This window comes from Lonchura striata, chromosome 5, assembly GCF_050655825.1.
Source record: "Lonchura striata isolate lonStrDom1 chromosome 5, ASM5065582v1, whole genome shotgun sequence".
Taxonomy (NCBI): domain Eukaryota; kingdom Metazoa; phylum Chordata; class Aves; order Passeriformes; family Estrildidae; genus Lonchura; species Lonchura striata.
In genome coordinates, this window is record NC_140707.1 from 22,684,125 (window position 1) to 22,702,108 (window position 17,984).

General features: G+C 41.2%; 1 protein-coding gene across 22 annotated transcripts in view; it reads left to right on the top strand.

The window, feature by feature from the left end:
- Positions 1-17,984, top strand: part of DENND2B (DENN domain containing 2B) — a 153,175-nt gene that overhangs the window by 9,614 nt on the left and 125,577 nt on the right. For 2 of the 22 annotated variants that reach the window (XM_085580104.1, XM_085580111.1), the window contains exon 1: positions 1-17,984. This exon is cut by the window's right edge and continues 11,508 nt beyond it. The exons of the other annotated variants lie outside the window; for them this stretch is intronic. The gene's annotated coding sequence lies outside the window, so the exon portion shown is untranslated. 22 annotated transcript variants of the gene reach the window in all.

Sequence of the window (17,984 nt, forward strand, 5' to 3'; positions counted from 1 at the left end):
CTTATTTTGCCTGCTCTGCTTTTCCTGTGGCTGCAAAACTTGGATAACACAGGTAACTCTCTAGAAAAAATAAATTCAGGAGAGTTAAGAGCTCTCAGACTCTTGCCATGTTACCTGTAAGCAAGGCTTCATCTAAATCCTTGTGCTTTGGGAAAGGTTGTCTGTTAGCTCCCAGGGAAATGTTGTCTTTTCTCTTCCTTAATGTTCTGCTTTGCTTCTTTCTCCTTTTAGCCCTTAGCTTCCCTCAGAAAGCACTCCAAGCCCAGCAGCTGGGCTGTAATGAATTCTGTGTGTGCCATAATCCCTACTTGCACTGGTGCTTCCAAGCTGTAGATGGATGTGACACCTACATTTTGTGAATGCCACTTCCACTGTGGCTTGGGATTTGTTAGGCCCTAGAAAAGGGATAAAAGGTGACAAATTCTTCATCCACTGGTGAGCATCAAGGCTTCTTGTCTGCAGCAGACAATCCATGATAGCAGCTACTTAGCCTGCTGGTGGCATATTCCTTTGTTTGTCTGTTCTGATATTGACACTTGTATCTATTGGAATGACAAGAGAGGTATCAGACTGCTTTGTGCTGTTAAAGAGTATCACATAAGATTTAATTGTGATTTCAGCTTTAATTCTGGCATTGCTTGCCATTGAGTTCTCTCTCTGTGAGACAGTTATTTGTGAGCTGAAGAAACCAACAGAGAAGTTGGTAAAAGTTCAGCTAAGGCTCTGTCTCCCAAACAAAGCAGTGAGAGAACCATGGAGTTTGCAGTGATGGGCAAATGCTCCAGAGAGAATAACAACGGAAGGTAAAGTTGAGACAAATGCACTGTCTGCTTATTCACCTCCAAGAGATTGCATCTGGAGGGGGGGAACACTCTGGAATATATGGCCGAGGAGATGTGTGTGTCTTATCTTTCCAGCTGTATAGATCATTGTATATTGTGATACTTCTGGCAACTGAAAAATGACAGGCATTAATACCTAGCTTAAAAGCACAGCCTGTGAGAAGGATGGGAGAAGTTTCTTGCTGCTCTGAGTGAAGCCAGCTTCTCTTTTAAAGGTTAATGGTTCACATTCAATCCATTGTCATTATTTTTAGTAGAGAGAATTATTTTGTACAGAGAGCATGAGATGAATCTGACTGATTTTTGGCATACTGGTGTTGACCTAGAATTACTGTGGGTAGACTGATGTGATAGAGGAAAGAATCTGGCCTATTCTTAAATCTGGAGAGACAGTAAAATGTTTGGCTCTGCAGAAGTGTAGCTGAGCCACCAGGCTTGGAGGTGTGCTCTGGAAGCAGGACAATTAAGGTAGGTGGCATATTCATGTGATAAATTCAAATATGTAATGCATATTCATGAGCCCATGGATAATGGCTAAACCAGCAGGAATACAGCCCTGCATAGCCAAGTGCTTTGTCTTGGGCTAAAAACTTCCTTTTCCCTTTCCCGTGTGCTTTGCAGCAGGACAGGTTGGCAGGCACATCTGCCTGTCCAGCCCAGGCAAACATGTAGTGGGGAGGTCAGCTGGGGTGGAGACCACACAGAGCAGCTGCTTTGGGCTCCATGAATAATCCCAGCAGTGTCTGCTCACCTCTTCCTCACCTGGCACTGTAGTTCTGGCTGCAACTTTTCAAATTGTTTCCAAATCTACTTTTTTTAAAATTAAATTTACCTCCTAGTTAAGCAAAGAGTAAGGGGCAAGTACATGTTAATTTTTATTTTGTGGAGACTTAGGATAACCCTAAACATTTGATAGTTAGTGAGAGGTTTTGATCCAGGATTCATTGACATAAATGAGATATTATATATATATATATATAATTTTTGTTTTCAATACACAATGAAGACCTACCTCCATAACTGCTACAAACTGAATGGAGTATTCCTATACTGGGTCTAATGGAAAAAGGTTAATTTCATCTCTAGGCTTTATCATGTAGATTTAAAAAACCTGAATGATGAGGGCCTCTGAATCAAATTAAGATTGGTAGTTTTTTAGGCGTAAGGCAAATGAAAATAAAAATTGGGAGCTGAATTCAGATAGTAGCAGAAAGATGGTGAGAAGCAGAGTAGCATCTTTCATTTGTAATTTTAAAGGTTCTGAACAAAATGTGAACAAATGAATAAAAGACTGCATCTGACTTTAGTAGATGAGGGAAACAACAGTGCAGATGAGAAGGATTGGGAAGGTAATTCTGGGAACAGATAACCTTTTTTTTTTTTTAATTTTCAGTGTAAGTCTTAGGAAAATCAGAAATATATTGCGAGGCAAAGCATTTTCTTTTGTATTGGGTACAAATACCCAGAGTAGTGCTTTTGAGATGACAATATTGCTGCTGCCCTTCAGGGCTTCAAATGGCTTCCACCTGCTCCCACAATGTAAAATGTGATTCTAAGTGAAGTTACTTTTCTTCAAAAGGTGTATGATCAGGTGGAAAGACTATTGGGAAATTACAGGCTTTTAATACCCTGTTTCTTGTCTGGGTAATCTCAAATATTTATAATGGACTAAGGCATATATATATAGAGCTATGATGTTAATACTTTTTTTTTCTTGAAAAAGATGAGTTATTTTCTATCTGCTTATGTCTGATTTTTGAGCCTTAGTCATAGCCATTATTTTTGGTTAAAAGGAGGCCGTTATTTTGTGTCTACTATCCCCATCCTCCCACCCATTATAAACCTGTGCCAAGAGGCAAAGGTACTTTTGGTACATCAGTGTGCAGCTCAGGTTTACATCTTATGTAGAGTATAGTTCTCATGGCTATTCAAACAATATTAATTTACCCGTTTTTTCCACAAATATTTTGAACAGTGCTTTCTGTATGTGGATTATGGGGATTAAATTAGCTTTTTTTAAGGGATGGAAACAGATTTACTTTGACAGAAGACAAGTTATCACACCAGATATTTCATTTTTGGTGAAACTTCATTTTGACTAGGGAGTGGAGAACATAAAGATCCCTTCTACCTTCACAGTTTCTGATCTTTATTAGTAAGTCCTCAGCTCTCTATAAAGCCTTGACTAGGTTAGATTCAAATAGAGCAAAAAAATGCTCTGGCTTTTTATACAACCCTGCTGAGATTTTCTAAGTCACTTATGATAATTAGAGGCTCATTTTCCATTCAAGTCAGTTTGAACCAAATACAAAAATCTCCAGTGTGGCTTTGGCTTAATTGTTTAACAATAAAACATCTACATGTTCCTCTTAGAGAGAACTCAGGACCTTCACATTAGGAATGTGCAGGCAAAAGGCAGCAACTTATTGTTTCAGTGCTTTCCTTGTATTAAAGATACTTCTACGTGTCTGTATATATTTCTGTTGAAGCAGAAAAATACCTCTAAACTAATTTGGCCCAAAAATACCTGCTTTTCTTCTGTTCCCACACTTGGAGGAACACAGGTTTGCTCTGTAATATTGTTGTTTCTGTACTTTTCTCCCTTTGATTTTTAAACACTCTGGGAATAATCATGCATGAGGAAGATCATGTTGATTTTTCTCCAAAAGAGAATCATTTATTTTTCATAACAACTGAGTGCAATGTCTGTGGAAAGAAAGTAAGTAAGAAATCTGGGTAAAGAGTTACTACCTAGCAAATCTCTTGTCCAGTTGCTGGTTTTTTGGTCACTCATGCAGAGGTCCTCTAAGTCATTCCAATACCTGGAACCTCAGTTTCCCTGTGCATTTGTAAAGCAATAACTGGTATCTCCCCACATACTCCTGAGATCTGCACATTAAAGAAACAAAAGCAATCAGATGTTTGTATTTAGCTGTTTTTTTATGACATGTACCTTTGCAGTTTGCTACACTTCTTTTGTAACCTGGAAAGGTTGTGGTAGGCTGAAATTGCCCTCTGAAGGGTGGTGGCAATTCTCCTGTAGAGTCTCAGTGAGCCTGAGCAGTGCCCGTGGCTCGGGGAGCTCTGAACCCATGGAGGCTGAAACTCGTGTTTGTTCTGCGCCGACACCTCAGGCCGAGCAAAGAAAAGGTGTTGACGTTGGAAGGAGCTGCAGCTCTGCTCCCTTGCCAAGTATGAGGTGAAGCCCTAAAGGAAGGAATAGCAATGATGTGTGACCCAGCAAAGGGTGTTCAAGACTATTCCCTCCGAGTAGCTGGACCCTCTGAGGCATGTGAGTACTCACCATCTGCCAGCCAGGCACTCTTGTGAGAGGCCCAAAGCATCCAGGTTTTATAGGCCTGTTAAAGCAGTGCTGTTCAAGATGCTATTTTTTTGTGATACAGCAGGATTTCTGACTTTTCTTTTTCTCCTCGTATTTCCCATTGTCCAGGAACTGTAGCATCTATCAGGTTACACTTTAATTTCAACAACATGCTACCAATATGCTTACAGTTAAACATGCTACATAAATACCTTATTTTACTGCTTTATTAAATGTCTAACAAATCTGTTTGGCAGCCACCTAATAGGAAATAGTGTATAAGTCTCTCTTGCACATTTACTGAGCTCCAAAGTTTTTAGGTTCAGGTTAAATTGGGTTTTGGATATCACTTTCTTTGAAAAACTTTTCAAATAACCTTATTTCTTTCTCAGTCCTTTCAATTCTGTAGAGACTCTGCTGGTTTTTTATATGTGCTGCCTGTTTGAATTGACTTGAATCCCCTGAATCAAACCTTGCTGCAACTTTTTCAAATTTCACTTTTGTGTAAATGAATTGCATTTGGATCAAATACTTTTAAGCTACAAACATAAAATACAAAAGGGGGAGAATAAGCAGGTAACAGGAGATTTTTGTGTCTTTTTACAGATGTTTGGTATCACAGCTGTAGTTTTTCTCCTGTATCCTCTCTTGTGGAGGGGATGCAGGCTGGAGAAGTGAACTGCTCTCTTTTCCTCCCCCAATATTTCTTTTGGTCTTTTTGTACATTCATGTAGACTTTTCCAGAGCTTGGATCACAAGCTGGGTTAGCTGATCTTTCATGACTGCACTTTATTGTATTTACCAAAAGTTTCTTTCAGTATCACACTAGATTTGTTGCTACTCTGGAAACTCTCCTTTCCTTGTAAACTGATGGCGGGAGATAGTTTCATCAGGAGACCAGGCTGGCTGGCAATTTCTGGCTCAGATGGAGGCAGAAGGAACATTTAAGGGACAGGAAATGCTTTCAACTTGTGTACCATGAGACTGAATGGAGGTGATTTAGTATATTGGCTGCTTGTTTTCCTCAGAGCTCTTCTCTGTCCTTAGGCAGTCCCTCCTGCAAAGTCTCCTTGGTTTAGGCAGTTTGTGACCTACCCCTGGCCCCACAGCTGCTCCATCCTCAGGCGGTTTGGGCATGTCTTTACAGTGGGCCAAATGCCAGTTGCATATTTGGGACTGAAGCCCCATGTGGTTGTTGTTTGTTTGTTTTTTTAAGCCAGAAAAAGAAATAATGAAAATGTGTCAGGTTTTTCTTTTTTTTTTTGTATTTTGCAAAGGATGTTGTTCACAATAAAGGCAATAGAAATCTAAACTTTGAACTACATTAACACACTTGCATTTTGCTGAGGCAACTCAAGTATTTAAGTGCACACAAACAGCATGATACTGTGTTTCTTAGAAGAGGATCATGAACCAGTGATAAAATCTTCCAGCAAGGTGAAAGTGGACTTAGGCCTTTGCAGTAGTTTGTTTCCTGTTTGGAAATGTGATCCATTGATTATTTTCTCTACTGTGCTAAGTTGCAGCAGCAAGGAAATTGAAAAGCAGGGACAAGCATCTGTTTTTCCCTAGCTGATGCTTAAGGTGATCAAATTCTATATCCTTCTGTAAGGCTGAGTGATGCCCAGTTTGTGCCACCTGGGAATGTAGTTGTAAGGAAATAAATGCCTTTAATACACTGGGTTTCTGCTCCATTTGTTTAGAAAGCTGCTTCTCGGGGCTCACTGCACAGTGAGGATTGTGCTTCTGGCTGGAATTTGCCATGCCCACCTACAGTGCCCTTCCTTACTCTGAGTGCCAGTCTTTTCTGCAATGTTTTTGAAAGACCAATGAAGGAAAGTAACATGTACACTGCTCCCCTGTATCTCCTACTCAACTTAATGTAAAAGGATGAAAATATCCCAGCATGATAGCGTGTTACCCTTGCTTGAAGAAGCAGAAAGACATTTTCCAGTAGGCTTGGAAGCAGAGTGGAATCTGCCTTTGAAAAGAACTGTGGCTTTGGCAAAGCAAAGTGTGTGATATGAGACTGGTTTTTGCAAAGTCCTCTAAAGCATTCTGACTAAACTAGGCTAGACAGACTGGGAAAGGCTCAGTCTGTGGGCAGAAGACCTCCCAAGAGCCTGCTTGGTTCTGTGATTCAGTTCATGGCATCTGTCCTCTGAACAGAGAATGGTCCAGCAAGGACCTGAGAGCATAGTCCTCTTGGACATCGTGGTTTTCAAATGAGATCTGCAACAGGTGTTGAGCTTAACACTTGTGCCTGTCACCTGAGGAGTTCAAGACACCCTGAGCTCACCAAAATGTAATAATGATTGCCCTGCAACATTAAAGTGTCATTTAAAGATAAGGCAAGACCAGCCCACCAACACTGTTAAACAGTCACAAACAGTAGAGATTAAGTTAGCCTCTAAATCAAACCAGGAAAACCTTCCCTTCTACCCTTACCAACCCCTACAAAGATTTTTTGCTTTTGACTCCTCCTTGGAAGATTACCAAATTTGGAAATGTGAGTTATTTCTGACTAGTTTGGCATCAAGAATAGGGTGCTATTTAAGTACTTTTATTTTATTTGGTTACTGTACTTCTGCCTCCACAAACTTCCCCTCTTGCTCTAAAATGGATACAACAATATTTTGTCCTTTGTGCCCTCTATGTTTCTGTGGCTTTGCACTTTTAAATGAGTATTATGTTTTGCTCCAGAAACAGCTGTGTTCCAGATGAAGCAAATTGTGTGAGTGCCTAATTTTTACTATTTATTTTTCAAAGGTGTTGCAAAGTTACTAATCATTAAATGACTTGAAATCCTTCCGTGAGGAATATTCTATGACTTGAAGCAGCATTTAAGTCAATGAAGGCATAAAGATGTTGCTTATATGTATTTTGAAGTCTTTAACTCATATTTGTGTTGGTAATTACACCTGCTCTGACACAGCACTTTTCAATGCAATTCTCCAAAGTGCTTTGCAAAGCTGGATGGAGCTTTGCTAGAGCTAATTAAAAGGTTTTGATTCAATGAAGCATGATTAAAATATGCTGTTTTGCTTGTGCTGAACACTTTCTGGAATTCATTTGATGCTTCATTCATTTGAACTTCCTGAGGAGCCAGAGTGGGCTAAAGACCTAACTGAAACAGAAACAAAAGCAACAACTGTGTTTTATGGGAGAATGGATATATCAGCACAACTGGCTTATAGTGCAATATCAAGTTTTTTTGTTTCATTAAAACATGAGATAAAAGCAGGGAATGACATTATGGATATTGTAATGTCCTTGAATAAGTTTAGCCAGTATCTCCATTCTGTAGGTTAAGAAATCAAGGTGGAGGAAAATAAAATTAGTTGCATGACTTGAATTGCCAAATATGCCAAAGATGGAGCTGGGGCTTTAAGTCTTCTGGCCACAATGCTGCCTTTGATGCTTCACGGTAGTTTTACAAGGCACTTGCTTTACCACTTTTGCATAAAACCCATTGTTTGCAGAAATTAAAATTCCAAGCAAAGTGAAATGTGTAGATAAACAGTAACAGTCAATTTCTCCTGGTCAAAGAAAAGGGAAGCTAGGTCTACCTCTAGTATTAAGTGCTTATGCTGGAGATGAGAACAAAGCATTCAGTGTTTTACTGCTGATATATTGCAGTATGCATGGAGCTTCCTGGAGTTTGGAAGCAGAAATGGAACTGGAATGAATTTCCTTAGAACTATAGAAAACTAAAAGGGATTCCTGCTGTTTATCAGTGTTTCTAACAACATACCTGTTATGACATCACAGAATAGATGACAAAAGAATAGTGAGATATACCTGTGGCAAGGTGGATTTCAACTAGAAATTTTTGAAGGTAATTGATCCAGACAAATACTGCTGTGCTGCTTCACTCTTTGTTGAGGTCATCCTGAAGACGACACTCTTCAGTGCTTTGCTGTTGGGAAGTGAAAAGAAGGTACTGCCCTCAAGTCAGAAAAGGCCTTCCTCCAACAGAAGGCAGAGATTCAATGCCCCATTTATTGTCTTGACATTTTGTTTTATTGTTCCAGTTTGCAGAGCAGTCTCCTGAGGTTTTTAAAGTATGCATGAATAAGAGAGAGACATGAACTCTTAGTTTCTTTTGGGAATTTTAGCTTGAGACAGGCTTGTCTATTTAAACACATCTCTTGCTCCTATTTGCTTTGGCAAGAATCTAGGTGGCACAGTACCCTACTATCTCATCTTCTACTTTTTCTCCATACCTGCCTTCATTGTTCATGCCATGCTGTTTGTTAACAACTCTTAGGTCTCCTCAGATGTTTTTTTTTCTCAATGACTGTCCTTTATTACCTTTATTCATATTCCAGTGTAGTCTACAAGCACCAGTTAGTGATTGAAGCCAGATTTCTCAGTCTTTCCACATGCATGAACTGTGTCTGTAAGCAGCATCAAAGGTCCCTTTTGATGTAAAAAAAGCAGATATAAGAAGTGGACAGGAAGTTGTGAAATACATGTAAACTTTGATTAATTTATTGGTAGTATACTAAAAAGAGGTCAAAGATGTCACCCACTAAAAATTCTCAGAGGTTGTGGGGTGACTGGACTATCATTAGGTTTATGCAGCATTGGTCTTGAAAAATTATGTATGGGAATCTTCATCACATATGGGAGAGAAGTTGTGTTTATATCCCAGGATATAAATGAGATGCTAACTGGAACAGCTTTGTAGTGTGGAATGCCTCTCTTTCCTTCACAGCTTTGCATAGTTCAGTGCTTCCCCTTCTTCATGTCCTCATGCCTAAGGAATGCAGACGAATAGCTGGAAAAGGTTTGTCTTAGTGCTGTTGGGTCATTAAGGTTCTTGGCCAAAATATACCCCTGACCTCCCTGGTCAGAGGAAATTTCATCAATGGCAATGGTTGCACTGAGGCTTTAGCTAGAGTGTCTCAGCTGTTGTGGATGAGGCCTGAGGGTGCTGAAGGGGATAGATCAAAACCTGCTATAACTCTTGGTAAGTGTGTGTCTGGTGAAAACCTTTATGCCTTATTTCATGCAAGGAGAATACCTGCAGACAATGCAGAGAGGCATTCCTCCTTTGTCCACATTTCTGTAAAATTTCAGGACACTTGCCATCAAAAATCCAGTAACAGAGGGTTTGTTGGCCTCCAGCTGCAGAAATTCAGCTTTTAGAAGGAGCCTGGGCATCAATTATGAAGATGTGTATTTAACTCTGATTTTTTTTTAATCACAAATTTTGAACCAAACTGGTTCCAACAAATCTGTGTGAGTGGACATGAGGCATTTTCATTTTTCCATAGAGCAGCAATCAGTGTGTCTTTCTGCTGCACAGCTCACGCCTCCAGCAAGCTCTCTCTGAACTGGAGCTGTCTGCAGCCTTGCAGCACAAATGGATCTGAGCAGTGTGATCTGAGAGAATGTTTATGAAAAACACCAGAAATGTCAGGCTGGCATCAGGAGGAATGTTAACACCTGATCAAGGAGAAGCAACAAGAGCTAAATTCTAGGGTCTTGAAATTCAGCCAGCAAACTGGAATTCTGTAGTAAGCAATACAAAAATCTTGTAGAATATTCTATATTTTTCTTGCATTACAGACAGCTGTTTCTATATATCTGAATACAATCAAATACTCTGAACAGACCATAGAATCCTTTAGGTTGGAAAAGGCCTCTAAGATCAGTGAATCCAACTGCTAACCCAGCACTACCAAGTCCACCATTGTGTCCCTAAGTGCCACATCCACATGGCTTTGAAAATACCTCCAGGAATGGTGACGGCCACTTCCCTGGCAGCCTGTTCTAGTACTAGACACCCTTTTGGTGGAGAAGCTTTTCCTTATATCCAAACTTAACCTCTCCTGGTGCAACTTGAAGCTGTTTTCTCTCATCCTGTCTGTTCTTACATAGGAGAAGAAACCCACTCCCACCTTGCTGCAGCCTCCTTTCTGGTGTCTGTAGAGGAGTGGATCTTTACAGCTTCATTAGGAAAGGTCACATCAAAGCACTTGAACCTGTGGAAAGTAGAACACCCTGACTATATATAAACTGAGCCCTCTGTAGATATTCCTGTGATGCTGGGAATCCTTTCCCATTGTCCCTCTGAGGAACATGAGAAGAGTAATTGAAAAATATGTACCTTAAATGCAGATCAATGTGCAAGTCACATCTGATATTTGACACTGTAGTGCTTCACCCTTTCTGATAAAGAACCCATATATGGGGAGTTGACATAATCTTCCTCAAATCATTAGTAACTGATTAGTTTCAGATAAAGTTTATTTTCTTGTTGTTATTGTTGTTCTTAGTCCCAGCCTTTCCTGTTTTGTGACCCTTGTGGGAAGGTTAGGTCTCAAGATGGGGCCAGGCTAATTTTGCCACATCCAGAAACCTAATGATTTAAACTTCTGGATCCAGTTCCAAATGACCTATGTTCCCATAAGGCTTGTGCTCATTGCTGAGCATTGTTTTATGTGTTTTCTTTATTATACTAAAACTTAATGTCATTGGTCACTGTTACGTACCAGTGCCTGCAGAACTGAGTGTCTTTTGGGGAAGCTGAGTTTTGGTTTTTTGAGCAAGCATGCAGTGTTGAAAAAGAGCAATGCTGACAATGTTAGAGCCCTAAAGTTGGCCTTGGGGAGAGAACATACACTATTTCTCTTTTTCCTCCAGGTTTCCCTCCTGGAAGCCTGGACTACCTGTGGGACTCCCAGGACACACATTCCAGCCCACTTTTGCTCTTTATTATCTCATACTGTCCTTGCACATGTCCTCAGAATATGAGTGTGACTTGTAGGCATCTGTACCTGAATAACCACCAAAGGCTGAAGGGCAAAGCTCATTTTTAACTTCAGAGGAATAAAAAAATCCAAACACAATCTCTCCCCCCTCAAATCCCCAATCCTCAGGGTATCTTTTCCCTGCAAAAAAAAAAAAAAGGTACCCAGAATATATAGGCAGTCATACTGCAAGAGCTTTGGGTTGGTTAAGGACAACTCCTTTTAGGGTGGGGTGTGGGTGGAATCAAACAATGCAGGTAGATAATTTAGAAAGTGGACAGCTGGATGTAAAATGGTATCTCTCCCCCCCAAAAAAAAAATTTGTCTCTAGAAATTCTATCTTGGTTTTCTGGTAGCATATAATGTAGGATGTCACCTATAAAGGTGCCTATACAGTTGATACTCTTTTGAAAAAAAAATCCAGATTTGAAACCTGCCTGTGTAATTTCTCTGTTGATCATATACTCCCTTTTTGGCTTGTATTAGTTTTGCACATCACTGCGCCACTTTGCAGAACCTGCAATAACTTCTGAAGTTCATACAGTGCAGCTGGTTCTTGGTGGCTGTTCTTAGTGGAAATCAGCTCTCTTGATTTCTGTATCTACCTATAAATGGGAAAGAGGAAAAAAATGTTTATTTGTTTTGTTTGAAAGGATTATATGTAAAGAGGAGGAGTGACTGTCCAAGACCAAAAATAAAACAGCACCAAAACTGGACCAAAAGTGAAATGGCACCAAAACTGGACTCCAGTTTTCTTCCAGTGCCTCCAGCCTTGCCTCCCAACAGGCAGAAAGTCAGGTGAGGTCAGATGGCTGCATATCCTGAGGAAAACTCTGGTGCAGTTCTAGTTTTGCTGTGGGGCTGTAGGGATGCTCCCTGCCACTTTGCACTTAGTGCAGATAGCAGAAGCTTTTGAAATTTTGTTTCTGTGGGAATAAAAACTTATTTTAAGATTTTGTTCTTACTTCAGGCTAGCTAGGAAAGTCTGGAGAGCTGAGAACCTTGCTAAGTGTGAATAATTGAATTTATCCATCAGCCCTTTTTGGTAGCAGGAAGTTGTGTGTTTCTGTGATGCATTATATCTGAAGAGAGATGATTGCTTGCAAAGGTGCCTTTCCTGTTCATACATCTGATTGTATAAGCAGGGATGTTTTGAACTCTGTCTGAACCAGATCAGTATCTTACCCTGGAATTAATCACCAGGAAAACCAGTGACCCACTTTCCCAAACCTCCTCTGATACCAGCTGAGCTGCTACTTCTTCAGATTTTCCATGGGTCAAAACCAAGGTGCTGAATCCCTCTGAAAAAGTATTCTAATATTTCTCCTTCCTCCAAAATTCCCCTTTAGTGCCAGCCCTGGTTATCATGCAATACTTGTCCTAATAATGGTCCAGAGTCCATCAAGCCAGAGAGGATGACCAGCAAATGGAAATGATGTGGGGTGCATGGCACTGTCAGGGAGCAGAGAGCAAAGGCTGAACCATGAGAGAAATAAGCCAGGAGCTGAGGGTGCCCCCAGCACAGGTAGGACAATGCTCTCACTGACCTCAGCAAAGTCCCATGGTGCCCAGTTGGGACCAGCTTGGTGACAGTGACAGATGTCACTGGTAGCCCAGTGATCACTGTGTAGATGCAGGGGGAAGAGCTGGGACCAATCTAAATCCATGCAGCAAGTCAGGCCCAGCAAGGACAGGGCTGAGGGTGGTTGAACCTGCAGCATGGCTGAGCCTGAGCTCATCCTGGGCTTCTGGTCCCTTGGGCAGTGGCTTTGGGGGTACAAGTCCCAGTTCTGGCTGGACTGGGCATTTAAGGGTTGTTGGTGCACTTGGGGCTCTGACAGCTGCTCTGATGTGGGCCAAGCACTGACATAATTAATGGCACATGTTATTTACTATGTAAGAATTTTTTCTGGGCTCTGTGAGACAGCTCGGTGACTAAAGTGCTACTGAGCATGAGTAAGGAACAGTAGGGCTTCCTTTCTGGAGGCCAAATGGTAAGTTACGAGTGTACCCCAGGGCAAAGCAAGGAAGGGTCTAACATTTCACTTCCTGAGGAGCAGACTGAGAAAGTGGTTGAGTTGTGATGGGTGGGACTCCTGCCTGTTGATGTCCCAGGGTGAAGCTGAGGTGGGCCGCTGTGTGCTGAAGAGAGGGACATTTCTGGAATAATGAAGAGGTTGGGTGAATGTAAGTTTTGGAAAAGGTAAGGACAAAAAGAGTCTTCTCCAAATTTCTAACCTAAGACTCTTCATGGCCACTTTGTGCCTAATTTTTCTGTGTCAGTAAGAAGAAAATGAACACAGGGAATGCAGTGAATAAGATCTGCCTTGAGAGCTTGTGGAAAAAACTGGCTGAGCAGGTCACTCTCCTGGCCTTGCAGCAGTAGGTTGGTGACTCAACACTTGCCTGAAAATACTCGGTGCAGTTCTGATGTCCTTTAAAATGAAGGAATATGGGTCTGGCCTCAAGCTTGTGAAGCCTGTGGAAAAGGGCCATGTTGACTTTAGTGGTCTTGAGAATGAAGCTGTGCAAGGTTTGCACAGAGCTGCTGCCAGATGTGCCTCCCACCCACGGCTCCAGCAATGAACATGTGTGCACAAGGTTGGTGCAATTATGAGAGAGTTCAAAGGGGAGCTCTACATCCAAGGAGAAATGTTCACAGGCTGATCTGTGCCTCAACAATGCACTTCCACACAGCACCATCCATAGCAAGGGCCCTCCCTATAGAAGGGAACATCACACTCACCCTGTCCCCCAGGGCTGAGCTGTACGGGTGTTCTCTGGGAGATGAAGTTACTGCATGTGAGGTTCACAAAATAAACCTACAGGAAAGTCCTGCAGCTTGCTTGCTCACAGTTTGATCTGTAAGAAAGGTCTGTGGTAGCATGTGGTTTTGCAGTCAGCACAGATATTTTTGAGGAGTGAGGCTGAACTCTAGGCAGCATGGAATGACTCATGTGGAAACAGTAATTGCAGGAGTCACTATGGAGGGGGTTACAAGAAGAGCTAGTGAATGAGATGATGATGTTCTTAACTATCATGGCCTCTTGAGATATGCCTGATGTGCAGATGAATATGCTGATATTTGCTCCAGGAAAATACTGGAAAGTTTGATGGTGTGAAACTTCCTACCCTGGGTTGGTGGATTTAATCTAAGTTCTTATTTTCCACCTTCAGAGGGGCCATTTTTTGGGTATGAATCCCTCTGGTGGAGCAGGGAAGAGTTCACCTTCATTAGGTAGGGTTTTGTCACATCCTTGAATCTCTGTAGGGACATGAGAGCTGTGTCAAACATGGTGGCTGCATCCTGCAAGAAGTAATGGTCAGCTTTCACATAGAGAGACAAAGCTATGATTGAAACACTGGATGATTATCAAATATCTCTTGTTTGTGTCATCAAATATGATCTTGTTTGTGTCATCATTGCTCACATTGGGTCAGGGTGTGCTGATCTGACCCTCCAGTATTCAATTTCCAGACTGGTTTCTCTCTTCATCTTTACACATCCTGTAAGTCTGCCATGTTGTGGTCCAGGTGCTGCTGTGTTTTTTCTGGCAAATGAAGTAGATCTTGTTTGCTCAGTATACAATTACAGTGACTAAGAAATTTTAAAGTAAGGCCTAGAAGTGTTGTCACAATGTGCTCTTACCCAATGTTATTGTGTGGGAGACAGTGGGTGGTAAATGCAAAAGAAAAAACCAACAGCATTTCTTCCTTAGTCTTGCCAACTCTGCCAATTTTAATATAGGTTTTTTTTTTTTTTTTTGTATTTGGGTTTTTTCCTACCTTCTTTTAAGGCCAGAGTTCCTGGAACTAAGTGACTATCAGAAATCTTTACCCTCTCTGGCTTTTGTAGCTACTCGGGAAAGCTTTAAACCACGAGTCCCAGAGCTTGAGATCTGTAAACCTAATAGGAGGAGTACCACCTTTATTTATTCCTATAATTCTGAGATTTGTTTAGGTCATCTCACAGCATATAAGTGATTTATTTCAAGGCATAAAGTACTTAAACCAGTAAAGTGAATTTGTCTTATTTTCACTCTTCACTTATTGTGTGGTGTTGGAAGGGAGAGCAGGAGATGGGTCTGTGACTCACTCCCTCTCCCAGCCAGCTGAGAGGTGTGACAGGAGGAAATTGTGTCTACCTGGAGTGGTCAGAGATTTTGTTCCCTGGAGGGAAAGGAGCTGGCACTTTGCTCAGGGCTGGGGTAAAGAGAGAACTTCCATGATTGTCTTTCACACTGCAGAGTATTGGTAAGGGATGGACAAACCCACACTTTTTTCTTATTATTTACAGCACTGTTACTTTCTTACTGATGTCACTGCAATATACAGCAATATCTTTAATTTCTGTAACCTCCAAGCATGCCAGAGGTCAATGAGAAGAGAATTTGGTACTCCAGAATTCCAGCTTTGTGTAAATAAATATTTTGGTAAATCCCTGAGAATGACACAACAAGCAAACCCATCAAAAATATGTTTCCTGTTGTTTTGTATTTGGTTTTATTAGCAGACTGAATTTTCCAAGCAGGAGGATTGCACGTACTGTATGCACTTTTTCTGATTCTCTAGAAAGCTGGGGGAAAGGGAAGAAGAGGAAAGGTATAACTTTTCAGATGCATTCTCCTACTGCTTTTGTCTTCCATTTAAAAAGAGATGCTGACTCATAACCTAGAAGCTTTCTCTTGCATCAGGATAGTACAGTCTTATGGCCATGCTCTCGGCTTTACTCCCATTTCAGGAACTGCACTGAAGGTGGTAAGCAAGGGCTGTTTTCAACCCAGGCACTCTCCTTGTGTAACATCTGCTTTTCAGAGCAGAGCTTTGCAGGAAATCGGATGTGATTGTGTGTTGAGACTTTTTATATTCATGCCAGCTACACAGATTATGCTAATTTGCTTCCAAAGTTTAATTGTGAAGAAAGCATTTTGAAGTTTGATTGGTCCTTGGCACCTTTCACTGTCTATCCAGTTCTATTAGGCAAAATACAACAGGTTGAAAACACTGAACCAATAAAAAAATAAATTGATCCAATCTTCCACCAAACCCCTGGCTCCAAAATCCTTCCAGAATTTGAAGTTCCATAGAAACTCACCTGTTGATTCTGACAGCATGGCATGTAGGAGGGAGGTCTCCTTAGCATCAATGATAACCAAAATGAGTGGGGAGCAGCTAGTCACTCTGCTGTATGTTTTTTGGGTGTCCTGTAATTTGACTGCACTGTGGCAGCTTTAAAACTGGGCAGATTCCCAGTGTCCTGTACATATCTAAATAGCTGCATGCTCCTGGTCAGCTTGGGAGGCCAGTGGCTGCTGTGGTGTCTGTGTTTTTGTGGACTCATTAAGGACAGGAACAATCATTCACCTTCAAGTATCTGTGGTTAGAGTTTCTTATCAGTTATTTCAACTCCTGATTAGCAGGTGCAAGGAGGTACTTGTTCATCTAAAACTCTGGCTAAATGAACTGTGCCTTCAAAGCTGCCTATCCCACTTAATGGAGCAGCCTCTGTTGGGTAGATGCTGTGCTTTTGTAGAGGACTAGCCCAATTTACCTTGTACTACCATAAATTTACAAGCTTAAACCTATATTGCCTAATATGTGTTTGCTTTGTTTAAAAACAGTTTTACAGGGCATAATTTGTTTCCTTGATGATCTCAGTGTGAAGGTAGTGATTACAGCTTTATAAGTCATCAGAGGAGCATTAATCATCTGCAAACAGCAACAATCTGGTTATTCTAAATTGTATCTTTATGATAACCCATGTATTAGGTAAATAAGTGTTATAACCCTGCACTGAGGCATTGAGATATTCATGTGACTTTGGGTAAGTCAGTGGTACCATGTTAAAGTGAAACTTAGGGTTTGGAAGGTTTTAATCTGTCCATGCTGTCACTGGCTGACTCCTGGTTCTGAGCTTACGTCCAGGTGGCCTTTCTAACTGATGATTGTAGAATCTTTCTTCTGACACCTATCAGTTTTTATTTTAAGGAAAAGAGGCAGAAAATCAGGACAGTTAAAAATAGCATTGTCAGGAACCAGAATGGCTTTACTTTGCCAGAAGAGAGTCATACTTCACATGTGAATGATCTTCTTTTGACCTCAACTTTTAAACCATGAGTTCAGGGAACAGCCATTTATAGAATTGGTTAGGTCTGTAATTCAGTGTGTGAATAACAGGATGGTCTGAAAGAGAAAACAAAGATCCTTACTTCTCAACAATGAACAGAATAAAGACTATCAAAATCTCTTGGGTTTTCTTGTTATTACTTGTGGTTTTTTTTGGCTTTTTTTTTCATTGAGAAGAATTGGTGGAGTTTCAGAAATACATTCAATCAGTGCAAACCATTTCCTATTGTGGCTGGCAGCTGTTCTGTGTGTCAGATGACAGGCACAGCAACACTCCTTAAGAAACAATTGCTTGTGAAGAACAGATGAGTCGGAGTTTATGGTTAAGGGAGAATGCACCCCCATAAATTACTGCATTATTATATATCAAGAATACTTTTGTAGTCTCTCATTGAAGCAACCGTTGAGTGGGATTCTGCATCCCACACTTGAAAATGGTCCCAGCTCTGCCAAATACTTGAGCATGTGCTTGAAAGCTGAGCATCAACTTCAGCAGCTTGCCTAAGGGCTGACTCAGGTTCTGTGCTGGTCTGGAAGGCTGATGGAATTCTCACAACAGCTCTCATGTGGTGTTTCCTCTGGTGGGAGTTGGACAGCGATATTTGGACAGTTGGACAGCACTGTGCCTGCCTGTGCTTGTGAAGTACAATGATCACTCCTCCTTCTTTTGCAAAGTTTATTACCTGGCTGGATCACTGGGGAGGTGGGCGGGTGACATCAGCTGGGGTGGTGTTGGTCTGGGTGGGTTGGGCTGTGAGTTGTTTGAAGCTCACCTGTTGTGAGATATGGAATTGTGTGACACAGGGAGCAAAGTGAATGTTGAAAAAGCAACTGCTGTTAATTGGTGTAGCTGCCTCCCATTAAGGAAGGAAAGCCAAATCAAAACATTTGCTCAGGATTGACTAATGTTCTTGTATTTTTGTGCCATAATTC